A 15403-nucleotide genomic window follows, 5' to 3' on the forward strand; every position below is an offset into this window, starting at 1 on the left:
ATAATAGAAACTGTCATTGCTGTGCCATAGTTCAGTTTACTAACTCACTGGAATCTAAGGACTTCAGTCTCTATTCTGGTAATTTTGCACTGGCGAGGAAATTCATATAGTAAATAAAAAGATGTAGGATAATTAGATCAGTCATTATGTTATGTGCTCAAATATGATTCACAAGATAAACCCAGAGGATGTGTCCCCACAAGCATCAACGTGCATTTCCCTGGGAAAAACAGCAGTGGCACAATATGTGTCACTGCGACTCATCCCTGGGGAAACCATGCATGTGTGCTCTGGCACACGGCATGTTGCCTCAAATTGGGTAGCAGAGGCTGAGGCCAGCGCCTCGGCTGGACCCAACAGCTTTACCTGGGGCCCTGGGGGCTTCCAGGGCCTGCAGCTGCGGTGATCCTGCAGTGGGAAGTTCGGCCGGCAGCTGGAGTGTGGCTCCAGCCAGCCATGCTCTGGTTTTGGGCAGTGCACGTAGCAGCAGCATTTTTTAAGCGCAGGATTTTTTGATACTGGGATTTCCCAGTGTTAGAAAACTCCCCCATGCTGCAAATTAACAGCACAGGGAACACCTGCATGTGCAGCACCACAGACAGGTCTGCGGCGCCACATACCACACGTGCGCACTTGTGTGGAGGCACCCAGATTTCAAGTAGAAATCCATAGTGACAAATACATCCTAACCTGTTGTTGGTCTTTCTGAGTTCTTTGCAGCAGAAAAACTGCTCTTATTGTTTTTCCTTAGCCAAAAAAATGAGTGAAAACTAAGAACCAGCATTATCCAAGGGGTGCCTTGAGTCTAACAAAGGGTGCTTCACATCTAAAAAGGTTGAGAACCACCCATCCAGATAATTTTCTAGATTGTATTTCTTTCAGTTCATTCAGAAGAGCACTGTGCTAGGCTGTAGCTGGCTGGCCTTTGGTATACCACAACATCCGTCTGCTGGTTCCTAAATCTATTTACTTCTTGTGGGGAGGAGTGTGTTTAATTCAAACATATGCAACAATCTGGAACAGGGCACTCTCTTTCAAACTGGGGAGCGTGGTTTCTTGTTCTGATTACTCTCCTTAAAGATCCCTCATATGGTTGTGAAAGAAATGACTCCTGTAATCTGTTCATAGAAAACATCATACTTGGTATTTTCCCTTTTTGTTGGGAAATATTAATGCCTGAGATACTTATCAGCCCTAATGTGGTCCCCTCCCATATGCAGTTCTCTAGCATTGACTCAGCTTTTCATACTTTGATGGCCTCATGATAGGTATTTAAATGAAAGAATTTGCACAGACACTGAGCACCCACAATTCCCAATGGGAGATGGGTGTACTCAACACCTTTGAAAAAAATTAGGTCACTCGGGCACAAAACCAGAGGTAGGCACTTAAAATTAAGCACAACATTTTAAAACATTGGGCCTAAGCATGTATGCCGCTGTATCCACTGAAGATGGGGAGCACATGGCTTGACTGTATGGAAATGTCTGTGTATTTATTAACTGTGTGAAGACCTTATAAATTAAGGATCCCTACATCCTGAGCTACCAAAAATGTATCCTCCCATTCGCTTTGCCAACATGCTGCCAGATGGCTGAATTTCAGGCATCCTGTCTGAACGGGACAGCTGGGGATTGCAACAGATTTCTACACTGTATCAGCATCCACAGCTAAGGGTAGGGCTTGGCTCTGTGCGTGGGGGTTGCACATCATAGGTTCAAATCTGTATTAAGATTATAAATTAAAGTGCATTTTTTGCTCCAGAGTTCATCATGCCAACATGATGAAGTCACCACTCATTTAGGCATCATGTAATGAAATGGTTTTCCCTACTCAGGAGGGGCGATTGCAGATAAATGGGTTATTGTACATCAGACCTGACAGCACCATGGTCCGAATTCCCTACTGGGTTAAGTAGGTGCAACTCCAGTGTGAAAATGTGCTGGCTGATGCCAGCAGTGAATTTGGGATCATGTCTGACTATTGCTGTTGCTTACCAGTTTCACTTAATGAGCAAAAATATCATCTCAGTTCTTCCAACTAAAGATTGGCCAGCACTCTCCCTAGACCCATCCAATTTGCCTGAGTAATGACTAGGGGCCTGATTTAGGAAAACAGCTAAACACAAGAAGTCACTTACCCAGATGGGAGAAGTCACTTAGCCAGATGCTTGACTTTCAGCATCTGCTTAAGTCCTGTTGTCTTCCACAGAGGGCCACATGAATTGTAGAATATAGAAATGTAGCATTTTAATTACATTGCGTATCCTGGTCCTTCTAAACTGTGTAGACATTTCCTCTTGCCCTCCCCCTCTTTTCCAAGAGACATAGTGGTATGTGTTGGTGGGAGTGCATTGTGGTACCTTTAATAAGCTTGGGGTTGTCATGGGACTCCCGATACAAACAGACACGGTTCTCAGGATCATACACAATATAAATTAGAAGTTCTGTTCTGTCAACAAGAGTCTGTGTGTATATAAGCACCCTTAACGATGTTTTTTCAAATACTCAGCACTGGATATTTTTAGCTGGTGTGAGCCTCACATTTTCCTTAGGACACTGATTCTGTTCGTACTGACATCCCCCACCTTGTGTGTCTTATGCTGAAACTCCCATGGGGGGATGTTTCTACAGAACCAGACACAAGCCTCTTGTTATTCAGACTGTGCTGACATCTGTTGGCCCTTATCAATAAAGGTGGTGAAAAACAAAACTAGGCAGTTTCACTTACTGGGAGATTGCCCATGGCTAGAAATAGATAATTGGGAAAAGAATTTTGTAAGAACACTGGGCTGCGGCCAGATGGGGATCATTTACTGGAATGCACTTTGCAGTAGTTACCAGAGGAAAGGAAACAAAACAACTAAATTAACAAGATTCATATGCAGCCGGAAAAATGACTGTCCTCCAAAATACGTATCGTCCTATAAAGACAACTGCATTCCCAACAAACCTTTTTTTCTTTTTGAATTGTAGCGTTTACTACGGTGTCATAATGGCAGACACAATTCAGGCTTGTTTCTAGATACCATAACCTAAAAGCAAAGTGTGTTGAGCCCTGTTCACTAATTACCTCAGTGGGATTTAGCACATGCCAAGGCACCCATCCGTTCAAAGTCATGAGGTTTCATTGAATAACACCAACTGTAGGCAGGCTAGGCCAGTTACTTAGATGTGATGACCGCCTTAATTTGACTCTACATTCAGTATAATCAAGGAGGGTCAGTCAGCTGTTCTGGAAACTACCCAGTCTATTCAGCCTTGAGTGAAAGCTCCATGCTGCAAATGCTTACATGTACGAGTAATCTTATTCAGACGGTTAGTCCCATTTGGACCATTTATGGGTATTCAGACTTAGAACAGTATTGTTGCCGGCTGTCAGTACGTTCTTGATCTATGGGTGATCACAGCTTTAACTGCAATTGATGTCTGGGGTAGCCACCTTACATTCAGTTTAAGTGAGGAAACAGTAAGATGGCCTTCATTTAGAAGACCAACTAAAAAGTTGGAAAAAGCAGAGGTTACTAGACAAGGCATGAGCCATCATAGTAATCCTGAGCAGAAGCTGAGCCTTGCAGCCCAAGAGGTTTTCTTGGACACTGATCACAAATACAGAAGCTGGGGCACTGATTTATTTGCAGCTGTTTGAGTGTGTATCATATAGGAAGCAAGCAGAGCAAAGAGCAGCAGCGTGAATGTGGCTCTGAGGTGAAGCCAACAGAGAGAGAACTCCTTTTTGGACAGTACCGACTGGAGATGCAGAACAAGGAAACAGCCTGCTACTGGTGTAATGTGAAAATAATGTGTGTAACAGCCAGAGGAAGTAGGGGGCAGTCTGCAGAGCTGCACTGACTGTAATTTGGACTACGACTCCTAGAAGCCCCCAAGAGCTGAGGGGCAGGGCAAGGTTAAGAGAGCAACATGCACGTGAAACCTGGTCAACCCTAAGCCGAGGAGGAACGTGCAGTGGAGCTGGAGATCTGACGGCTTGGTCAGCCAGGACTGTAGACTGGAGCCGGACACAGACTTAGGGGCAGGTGCAGGCTGCTGTTTGAGTACTCTCAGGACTATAGGCTAGTTTGGGACCACTTCTGGAGGGGTGGAGGGAATTCATGTGCTGAGTGTGTGTTACTACAGTATTTATGTTTTACCTGTTCCATCCCTTTGGCCCATTGGCTTGTGACCCTAACCCCTCTGATTTTCTATATAAAAGTGGGAACTCCCCTCTTCTTCTTGTGCTAGTTTCTGGAGCTGCAGGGTTGGCACACTGGTTGCTTCTGCTGTGTTCATAGCAATAGAAAGTTGTGTTCATCTTCTGCAAACAAAAAAAGACTGCACTGAAGAAATGCTGGGCAATCATCAGTTTCCCAAGAGAAACAATCTGGCAAGGTCCCAAATATTGTTACCCACGGGGAACACTAGATTAGTTTGGGCCTCCCAGAAACAAACGGTCCCTTCAAGAAAACTGGGACAATCAAATCTGCCCTTTGGTTTTAAAGGCAGTTTGTGCTGCTTAGTCTTTGGAATAATAATTTAATAGAGAATGAGCTTATCTTCCAGTGCTTTAAAAATAGCAACCAGTCGACTCAAGTGAGATTAGGTAGTTAAAGTTCTACCAAGAAAGATTTCACCATTTCTGTAAGCAGTTGGAAGGTTAATGTTTCCTAGGGAAGCATGAGGCGAGTGTCACATTGCCTGTTAGTTTGTTGTTCTCATGTAAACACAAAGAGTTAAAAGGGGAAAGGCAAGCTCACCAGGAACATACTGCCCTGATTAAAAATATTGTCCATGAGGATATTACATTTTGCCGGGCATAACAAAATGTGGGAAACAGAGAGCAAGCGAGTGCACTGCTTGTGTGCGCTGGAGCAGTCTTGCCAACCCTGCTACTGCAGCACTCCTTGCTATTGGACCCCAATATCAAGGTAAAGAGCTAGATTTGGCAGGCATACTGGGTCTTGGAGTTGACTGGGGCATAATCTGAAACATAGTGCGGTGTGGTTATGTGCAGCAGTTCTTGAAGGATTCAGAAGAGGAGGAGGTCACAGTGAGCAGTTTAACCCCCAAGTGGTACCTCTTCATTTCAAAGCTAAAAGCCTGCAGTGCCTTGAACTCATGCATTTTATATGGAGAAGCTGCTGTAGATTTGGCGGAAGGGCTGGATCTTGTGGTTGAAATGGTGTAGAACGGCACTGGGGTGGACCTAGGGCAAACTTGCAACTTGTTTTCTGTGCCGGGAAAGAGAGATTATTGACAGCTCAACTATTGCTAATGACGAATTCAAAACTGAAAATACAGCTGGAACAAATAGAAGTTTTCTGAGCTGCCCAAATTAAGCTGGCAAGCTGGATCAGGAAAAGGAGCACAGGAAAAAAATTGGAAGCCTAAGTTATTGCTACCGCAGTGGGACCAAATTAATTCATGCATGCTTTACCTATGATGTTTAGGGTAGGCCTATGTTGCTGAGTTCATCTGAGATCTTACGTGGGTTTTGGCCTTTAATCCCTTACACAGAAAAGCCTCTGGTATAGGTCTGAATGAGCTTGACATTTAGGCTAATTAGGAGCAGGGGAACGTCATTAATGCAGGCTAGAACGAACGCACATAACACAGGCTATATCACAGAATCACCAAGCGTCCTCCTGCAGAAGACTTCACAACTTCACATGAAAACTAAACATGTTTTTCTGCAATTAGCACAAAGGCTTCAGAAAGTTTCTCACCATAGTGAGCAGGGGGTGTGCACACCCTCTTAACGCACACAGTGTGAGGAGTGAGTACAGGGACATGGGGATATGAATAGGGCTTTACTCACACCCAGGCTAACTACTACCATTCAGGTACTAATCTCCTAAACCTTCTCAGAAGCTTAAAATGTCTATTGTGTACGTTACCATCACAAACAGCCCCATGGTATTTGATGAGCTTCCTGTCTTCTTCAGAAGACAGGTGGAGGAAACAAGGCACTTCTGTTCATTTTTTCCTGCACCGTCAGCTGCTCATCTACTTTCTCATTAGGAAAGCAGGAAATACAAGGCTACATGCACTCCTATTGCAAGTGGACTTAACTTTATTGACTTCAGTGGAGCAAAACCTGCTAATAACATTCATGAATTCAGCCAGTGATCTCCCTAAGCCACTCTGGAGAAACATTGTTACGGTTGCAAAACAGTGCAAGGACCACCTTTCCTTGAGATAAAATACCTGCCTTTCTTTTGCAAAACACAGACAGCTGCCAGCAATTCTAGCAACAAATAATGGAGGTCTTTCTCAACATGAGCTTTCTGACAAGTGATTCCAGTTACCTCACATTAAGAGGTATGACAGAAGTTATAGATGCATCTAGTGAGGGAAGGCCAGTGGTTTTGCTCTTTAATTCCTAGGCTGCTTGTAGCGGCACAGTTTACACTATTTAGAATGAAATATTATGGAACTACTAGGAGGGACTGAGAAGCACAAAATCAGGGTGGGTTTTTCTCTGGATGATTAAATCCATATGGAGTCAATTTTTTTCTCAGTTACGTCACAGTAAAACCAGATTAGCTGGAAGAAGAATTTGGCCCCTCGTTTGGAAAGAACTAGCTCACTTAGCTGTATAAAGGGGAGGCGAGTGCAGGCAGCCCGTTTCCTCTAGATGTCACTGCTGCCACAGACTTGTCAATTTGTGTTCCCCTTTGCACCAATCCCTATGCCTGTGTGGAGAGCAAAGTAAGCGTTAAAGGGACAAACCCCTATTTTCATTCATACATTGTCAGTGACGCCACATCATCTCAGCAGTGGAAGTAATTGAAAAAAACCCCTAATCTATTTCTTATAATTTCTGCTATTTCTTTCCTATTTGTATTTCTCCCGGCTCTCTCACAGCCAGCTGCAAATCAGTTCAGATACTTGCAAGTCCACATGCATTAGTGAATGCTGCAATGCTCAGGATGCAAATGTTGCAGGGGGATGCCAATTACATTACTGTATAGCTGCTTTTGCACGGATATTAAAAAAAGGTTGATGGAAAAAAATTCCTGTCACTTTTCATCCTCCCAGCAAGGCTGCATGCAGCTGATTCACAATGTTCTCTGTGAAGGCAGGGTAGGTTTGTACGTTAGAGCATTGGCAACGTGTAGGGGGTGCACACGGGTACACGTGCACCCCCTGAGATTCGCTGTGCATCCCCTGGAAGCACCAGCTGTGAAACTTCCAGTTTCATTGCTCATGGTTCCAGGCTTGGCGATCGACCACTGGGGGACATCCTCCTCCCCCCAGTTGGCGATCTGGTGCCCCGCAGACTCAGGAGGCACCAGTCATCCATGCCTTATAGACCAAAGTAGATCTATATATGTAGCATAAGCTTTCTTGAGCTGAAGCTTACTTCAGATATTCTTGTATCATGTCCATCTTCCTAATATTTTCTGCCAAGGAAGAATTTGGGAACTCCTGGCCAGAAAAACCTTCTCTCTGATCAGCACAGACTAGGTACAAGTGGCAGACTCAGGCTACCAAAGTACTTATTTTGTCCAGGTGTATCTCCCTGTCTAGGGACAGATGTTACACATAAACCAGTTTAAGTGATCAGAAACTGGTTTAAACCTGTAACAGAACAAAAGTTCAGTGCACATAAACCAGTTTCAAAATGGCCAAAACTGGTTTAAGATAAACCTGGTTGAACGTACTATCAGACTGAACTGACTTGGATCAAGCCGGTTTATGGAACTTCTATCCCAGATCCCTTCCTGGTTTAAGTTAAATCAGAGTCCTCCAGCATCCCAGGATGCTCTGCAGCCTTGGGCTGTGCTGTGCTGTCTGCTCCAGAGAGCAGGGCTGGTTCTGTCCCTCTGCTCTGTAGCCCAAGCAGAGGCAGGGGCATGACCAGACACCAGCTCAGCATGGTCCCCTGAGGCGAAGGGGGCAGGGAGGCAGTTTATTCCCCCCTCTCTTCCCTATTCCCCCCAGGGGACCCTAGCTGGGGTCTGCCTAGCCAGGGTGTAGCAGCTCCTGTCAGGCATTCCCCCCACCTCGCTGCTCCAGCAGTGGTGGAAGGACATGGCCAACCCCATCTGCAGCCTCAAGCAAATGGGAATGGAGCGGGCTTTAATTCCCTGCCCCTCTGCTGTCTCATCAGCACGGAGCTAGCCAGGGCAAAGCCAGCTGAGCATGCATTGCCGCTGGGCAGTGAGCAGGGCATACCCATCTTGGCAGCCCAGGGGACACAGGTTATAGTACTAGGGCTGAGAGGGTGAGCCCACACCACTGCAGGGGGTGGGGCTGTCCTGGGTGCCACTCTCCAGTAGGCAGAAGGGGCCGCCAGGAAGGAGCTTTTCTTTATGGGACTTTGCTCCTGGGCTGCCCCAAGCAAAACCAGCCCTGGTGGCTGGGAAGGCGCAGTGGGATCACCCACTGGCTGGGAGTGGGGCTGGGCCATGCTGAGCCATGAGCAGGGGGGACAAACATGAACACCTTGTGCTGCTGCTACATATCCCCAGAGAACACCCATGCCACATGCATGGCAGGTTACCCCAGGTGGGGAGGGGAGGCTGGGGACAGAAACTGTGCTGGGCCCCACAGCCTTACCTTTGGATCTGGGGGCCTCAGGGAGCTGCAGCCACAGCACTCCTGCAGTTGGGAGCCTGGCCAGGAGCCAAAGCATGGCTCTGGCTGGCCAGGCTTCCGTTTTAGGTGGTGCACGCTGCTGCCACATGCGCCACCCCACTTTTTTTAGTGTGGGTTTTTTTTTACCACAGGATCTCCTGGACTCAATTCCCGCCCCACCCCTGGGTGCTGCAAGGTAGCACTGTGGGGAACACCAGCATGTGCAGTGTGTGGCACTACAGACAGATCTGTGGTGCCATGTACCGCACATTTGCGCTTGTCTGGACACAGCCAGAGATTCCATACTGTTTAAAACGTTTTGACTTGTTGTTGTCTTTCTGAATTGTCTGCAACACAATTGCTATGTTATTTTTCTGGTTTCACTTATTTGGTGACTACAAGAGATAGCATTTCCCAAGGGGTACCCTGTGTCTAAAAAGGTTTCAGAACCCCTGGTTTAAGGAGCAGTGCTGTCAAGGTTTTGCTGTGTTAGTAATGAATGGGAAGCCTAAGACTGGAGTGAGAAAGACCATCTGGATCAGAAATGAGAGTGCTGCCAACAAAGTCATACAGAGAATTTTTCTTCCGCTTTGTGCTACAAGTCAGAATCTTTATCAACAATATCAAAAGGGTATTTTTTGCTATGTCCATAACGGAACCATCTTTTCTAGAACTGGATGGACTTTTTAAGAAAAAAATTGCCCTCTACAACATTATACCTTGGTGAAAAGGAGGAAAGAAACCTCATTTTTTTAGAACAATATATTGGAATTTTCATTTGACTTTTTACTAGTTTTGTTCCAAACATTATCTAATTTTCTTAATAATGTTGAGAAGCCAGTAGATCATATTGAGAGGAAGCAGATGCTGAGAAGTTATGAGACTTCCAAATTCACAGAGGAAGGCAGGACTAGGATAGAAGCGGAGAGTGTGGCTAGGAACAGAAATTATAAATAAACCAGTATAAGTGATTGGAAACCAGTTCAAATCTGTAACACAATAGAAGTTCAGTCTACGTAAACCACTTTCAAAATGGTCAAAACTGGTTTAAGATGAACCTGGATAGATGTAGGATCAGACTTAAATGATTTAGGTTAAATCAGTTTATTAAACTTCTGTCCCAGATCCCCTCCAGATTCAAGTTAACTCACAGCCCCCCAGCACCCCAGGACGCTTTGCACCTCCCCTGCAAACTCCCCCTTGCAGGGTGGGCAAGCTATCCTTGGCCCAAGCAGTTTGCTCCAGCCAAGCAGGAAGGTGTGCTTTTAGTGCCCCCCTGGTTTCTGGCCTGTGCCACTGCAGGTGTGTGGGTGCATTTCTGGAATCAAAAGTGAATGTCTGTTCACTTGCTTACTGGTTCAAGCTGTGAAGATCGAATCACTTTAGCCTTGGGCTTTTTGACTATCTCTGTTTAGCCTGTGTGGCTCCCTGGCTCATATTCATATCAAACTTTGCTTATAGTATATAATTTACTTCAGTTTGCAGTACTTCTCTGCCTCTAGTTACCCATGGATTAGAAAAAAGAAAGGAACCATCGCTTCTTCTTTTAACCACATGAGAATTTCAAGATTCATATTACAGTGAAAAAAGCATGTGGTTTTTTTTAACATCAAGATAGAAGATTCGCTGCCAAGTCTTATGGAACACCAAGCATAGACAATTTTACCCCACCTAGACATAAGGGGAAAACTACAGAGCCATGTCTGCACTAGTACTTCATTGCTGAAAGTTTTTGTTTTGTGGTGCAGGCTGGATATGCCATTTTTATTTGCACAGCTATGGGGATGAGATCTAGCAAATGTTTCCCATGCCTAACTTCTGCAGCCCTTGGATTCTTTTAAAATAAGGAAAAGAATGGGGGTGAGGAGAACCCACCAAAGCATCTTCTACCTATGAGTCTTCAGGTTTCCATTCACAGACAATATAAGAGAGACAAATCAATTACAGTACTGTAGTATATATCTCCATCTGAGATTTGTCTTATATTTGGGCATCAAAAACCTACTGCTATCCAGTTTCTAGCACTGAGCATATTTATTTAGGGATTTGCTACAAACATTCACAAATTAAGGATTTAGATACGAACATAATCTGGAAATATGAGCCTTTAGGTTTTGCATTTTTCTCTAGAAGGCCACTTTCCCATATATATAAAGGTCCAAATTCTGCTCCCTGGTACAAACATTAACTACATCAGCCCAAGATGGGGTTACGGTAACATCTGTGGAGTTGGTCAGGTAAAATAAAGGAAAAATAGGTCACTAGTTTTTGGAAACTGCTGTGCCTGTAAGGGCGCACATCTATATTTTAGATTACATTATCCTCTCACTGGGTTAATAGTCTATTTATTTCTACATAATACAAGAGGCCTCATTTTCCATTCCATTTTAAAATGTGCTGTACTTTCTATGATGCCAATTGCATCTTAAGTGCTTGCTCCCTAGCCTGGAGAAGCAGGATTTGATGAGCTTTGGTATTTTGCTGATGGACATTTATCTGCACACCCATTATCAAAATGATTCTTGAGACAGCTGGTGCCAGAGTAGCTATTCACAGATAATGATCTTTCCAGTAGGATTTTAAATGCACAACAGTGGTAACTCCCAAGCAGCCTTCATGTAATATGGATTTATTAAACATAATACTTAGAGTACAGCAAACTTGAGGTTAAAGTGTATAAACTGACACACGGGGTCAGTTTGGGAATATCAGACTCCCAATTAACACATTCATGCTAACAGCACTTCAGAACTACTTGTTCCTCCTTTTGGTATTCTTGAAAGGGACTGACGCTTTATAGAGACAATGACAAAATACCCTTGGCCAGATTGAGCAATTAAGTCACCAGTTCCTGAATGCCTATTAGTGCAGGGTTAGGGGATAGCATGCAGCTGCACAGCACCAGAAGCAGCTCAGGGAATCACTGTAACTGGGGCCGATTCAGGTACCTGTATTATTTCAACTGAGCCATTTACTGACTAGTACAAACATGTCACAGCCTTCTGGATAGTCTCTGCAGATGGAGCTCTGGTTTAATTTTATTTTCACCTACAAGTAATGTAAGTGTCCCATAAATAGTGTCCAACCTCAAACTGGATCATAATTGGGTTTTGTAGGCGGAAGCATTAATTATTTTGAATGTCTTTGAGTCCACAAAGCTACAACGTTCAGTTATGTTTACAGCACAACTCTACCAAACACATGGTCCTGTACTATCCACTAGAAAAAAATCAGCAAGACAAAGCTGTAAAAAAAAAAAAATCAAACTAGTTCAGCTTTCATAATCTCAAAAATGAATGTCTTAACCAAATAAATGACATGGGAGAAATTGAACTTAATGAGTGAAGGTTTTGTACCAGGGTAATTATGCCAATGTAACTACAGAGATATAATTCTACTAGTGTAACGAGGTTGGCAAATTTCCTCACATAGACATGAGGAATCTCATGTAGGTGTTCAAAATCGAAGCCAATGTAAATTACTATTGCTCTACAGAATTCAGTGCAGCAAGGAAATGACAGTATGTGAGAATCTGAATAATTTAATTTGCACCTATTTATGCTACTGTTAAAATCACTCTACAGCACAGGTAGCAAAATATAAGATTTAGAGAATAATCTACTGGTAAACTGATTATATGACAACCCTGGAAAAGAAGGGAAAATACTTACTGACATTTCCTACCATATAAAATCAGTATCATGGCATTTTACTTATGTACTTATATTTTCAATACACTTGTAGAAAATAAAATGGAGGCCAAAAATTGCCCATATACAGCCGTGTCCAATTTGCAGTGCAGCAGGTGGTCTTTTGACACCAGGAGATTCTGATGTCAAAAAAACCTGTGCTAGAAGAAAGTGGTGCGGCGCATTTGTGCTGCCCAAAACTGGAGCTTGTGTTAGCCAGGCTCTGCACACCCAGATCATCACTGTGCCAGCCTCAGGAGGCCTCCAGGACCCCAGGTAAAACTGATGGGGCCAGCCCAACCTCCCCTACCCCACCTGGAGCACCTTGCTGCACACAAGAGTGTGCATGCAGGGACATTCTCTGGGGACAACTAGCAGCGGCACAAATATGTGCCACTGCTAGTTGTCCCTGGGGACATGCACATTCCTGTTTATGGGGACATGCCCTATAAGTTCTGTAGATATCTAGGAGATGCACATTAGCTTAGCTACAATGACTTTTTTATACAAATATTACTAATGATTCACTATAGTGTTCTCTTTCTAGCATATTTTTAATGCTAAAAAAGAGAGCCGGATTGTAATCATGATAAAGTCAAAGCCACATTGTAGCCAGACAGAGTTTTAGGGTTTGCCTACATAATCAATTGATTTTGTACTGAACTTGTGCACATTAACTGTTGTGGAAAACATATTCCATAGCAATTGTATCCACAGAGATTTCCTGCTTCAGTCCACACCTTTGTGCCCATACAGTTTTGCCTTTTGTGTGCACACAGCACTCTGGCATATACCCCTGTCATGGCGTGGGGTCCTAGGAGTGGCCGTGATCTCTCCTAATGCCTCCTACCGTGCCAAGTTCGCGATAAAGCACCCTTGTTCTCGCCCGCCACATCTTTGATGTTACGTATTTTTTATAAGGGAGGCTGCCTTTTGTCCCCTTGGACATGGTGCTCTGGTTTATCCTGACCCGCGGTTCTTTATGGACTGACTTGGTGCACCCCAGCCTTATGAGCTATGCGTGGCTCCAACCTCCCCTGTACCACGCCCCAAGCCTCGCAGATGTACTGAACATTGTTTGGTCGGTTTCCTTTCCACGCCCTCACTGGCGCCCCCGGGCTTGTCACGCAGCCGGCGCCCCTCACTGGTGCCCCCGGGCTTGTCACGCAACCGGCGCCCCTCACTGGCGCCTCTCACAATTGGGGCTCAGGTGGCCATAGCCGTGCCTGGCTCCAAATTCCCTCCTCGGGTCAACAGTTCCTGTGGGACTCAGGCAGCCTCGTCCTTACCTGGCCCCCAGTCTTCTGCACCCCTTCTCAGGGCTGGGGTCAGTGCCCTCTGAACATTGTGCCCTCTCTGGGCTTCTTGCCTGTGTGCCTTTCCCTGAGGCTCTGCCTGCACTAGGGCCTTTCTCCACGCTTGGGGCTCAGGTGGCCATAGCTGTGCCTGGCCCCCCCAATGCACTGTGCCCCTCCTCAGGGCTGGGGCAGTGCACCCCTAAATGCAGTGCCCTCACTGGCACCGGGGTCCCCACCACTGTGGAGCCCCTCTGAGGCCTCCTCCAACCCCTATTAGCCTCACCTGGTCCTCCGGTTTTATAAAACTACAAAACAGAAAACTCAAGCCCCTGGGCTACAACGTAAATTCCAAGCCATCTGGCTAACCATCATTCAGCTCCCTGCCAGGGCTTCCTCCACCCGGTATCCTTGACCAGAAGCTGCTCAGCCCATCAGGCTTCCCTACTCTGCTTACTCCAGCAGAGCTCCTTCTTCCTTGGCTGCATGAGGGGAACTGCCTCCCTGGCCTCAGCCTGGATTACATTTATATAGGTCAGGCCCTGCCCCCTTCCAGTCAGCTGACCAAACTGTGGTTGCCCCGGCAACCGGCACCTGTATCTCTTCATAGGAGCAGGGCACCAAAGTGCCCCTGCGACAACCCCCAGTGGTTTTTTCTGATACTCGGCTTTCCGAGGTGTGGGGCATTTTTCAGATCTTCACTCAGTGCAACGTCATTCCTGAGTACAGGAAACAACATTGGCTGTCAGAGAAAGAGTGTAGTGTGGGTGTGGGGTGAAGAGCGGTGGCAGCCAGGGCCTTCTAGAGCCCAGAATAGCATGTGGATATGACAACACCCCAAAAGACTCAGAAGTTTCTGGTCAATCAGGTGCCTGTATACAAATGCTCGGAGCCTGGGAAACAAGCAGGAAGAATGGGAAGTCCTTGCACAGTCATGGCACTATGACCTGACTGGAATAACAGAGACTTGGTGGGAGCTCGCATGACTGGAGCACTGTCATGGATGGGTATAAACTGTCCAGGAAGAACAGGCAGGGAGAAGAGGAGGAGGAGTTGCACAGTATTTAGAAGAGCCATACGATTTATCAGAGCTCTGGTATGAAACTGGAGATAGGCCTGTTGAGGATCTCTGGGTTAGGGTCAGAGAGAAGGGGAACAAGGGTGATGTTGTGGTGGGGTCTACTATAAACCACCAGACCAGGAGGAAGTGGTAGATGAGGCTTTCTTCAAACAGGTAGGAAAAGTTTCCTGATTACAGGACCTGGTTCTCATGGGGGACTTCAATCACCCCAACATCTGCTGGGAGGGCAATACAGCAGGGCACAGCTGATCCAGAAAGTTTTTGGAGAGTGCTAGGGACACTTCTTCGTGCAAATGCTCAAGCAGCCAACTAGGAGCCATGCTCTTTTAGACCTGCTGCTTACAAACAGGGAAAAATTGTTGGGGAATGTAGTAGTGGATGGCAACTTGGGCAGCAGTGACCACGAGATGACTGAGTTCAGGATCTTGAGGAAAGGAAGGAAGGAAAACAGCAGAGTAAGGACCCTGGACTTCAGAGAAGCAGACTTCGACTCACTCAGGGAACTTATGGGCAGGATCCTCTGGGAGGCCAGTCTGCAGGGGAGAGGAGTTCAGGACAGCTAGCAATATTTAAAGAAGCCTTACTGAGAGTGCAGGAACAAACCATCCTGATGTGCAGGAAGACGAGCAAGTATGGCAGAAGACCAGCTTGGCTTACCAGGGAACTCAAAACACAGAAAGGAAGCTTATAAGAAGTGGAAACTTGGACAAACAACTAGGGAGGAGTATAAGAACATCGACTGGGTGTGCAGGGATGAAA

This window comes from Gavialis gangeticus, unplaced genomic scaffold (genome assembly GCF_001723915.1).
Source record: "Gavialis gangeticus isolate Ggan-Ray unplaced genomic scaffold, GavGan_comp1, whole genome shotgun sequence".
NCBI classification, from domain to species: domain Eukaryota; kingdom Metazoa; phylum Chordata; order Crocodylia; family Gavialidae; genus Gavialis; species Gavialis gangeticus.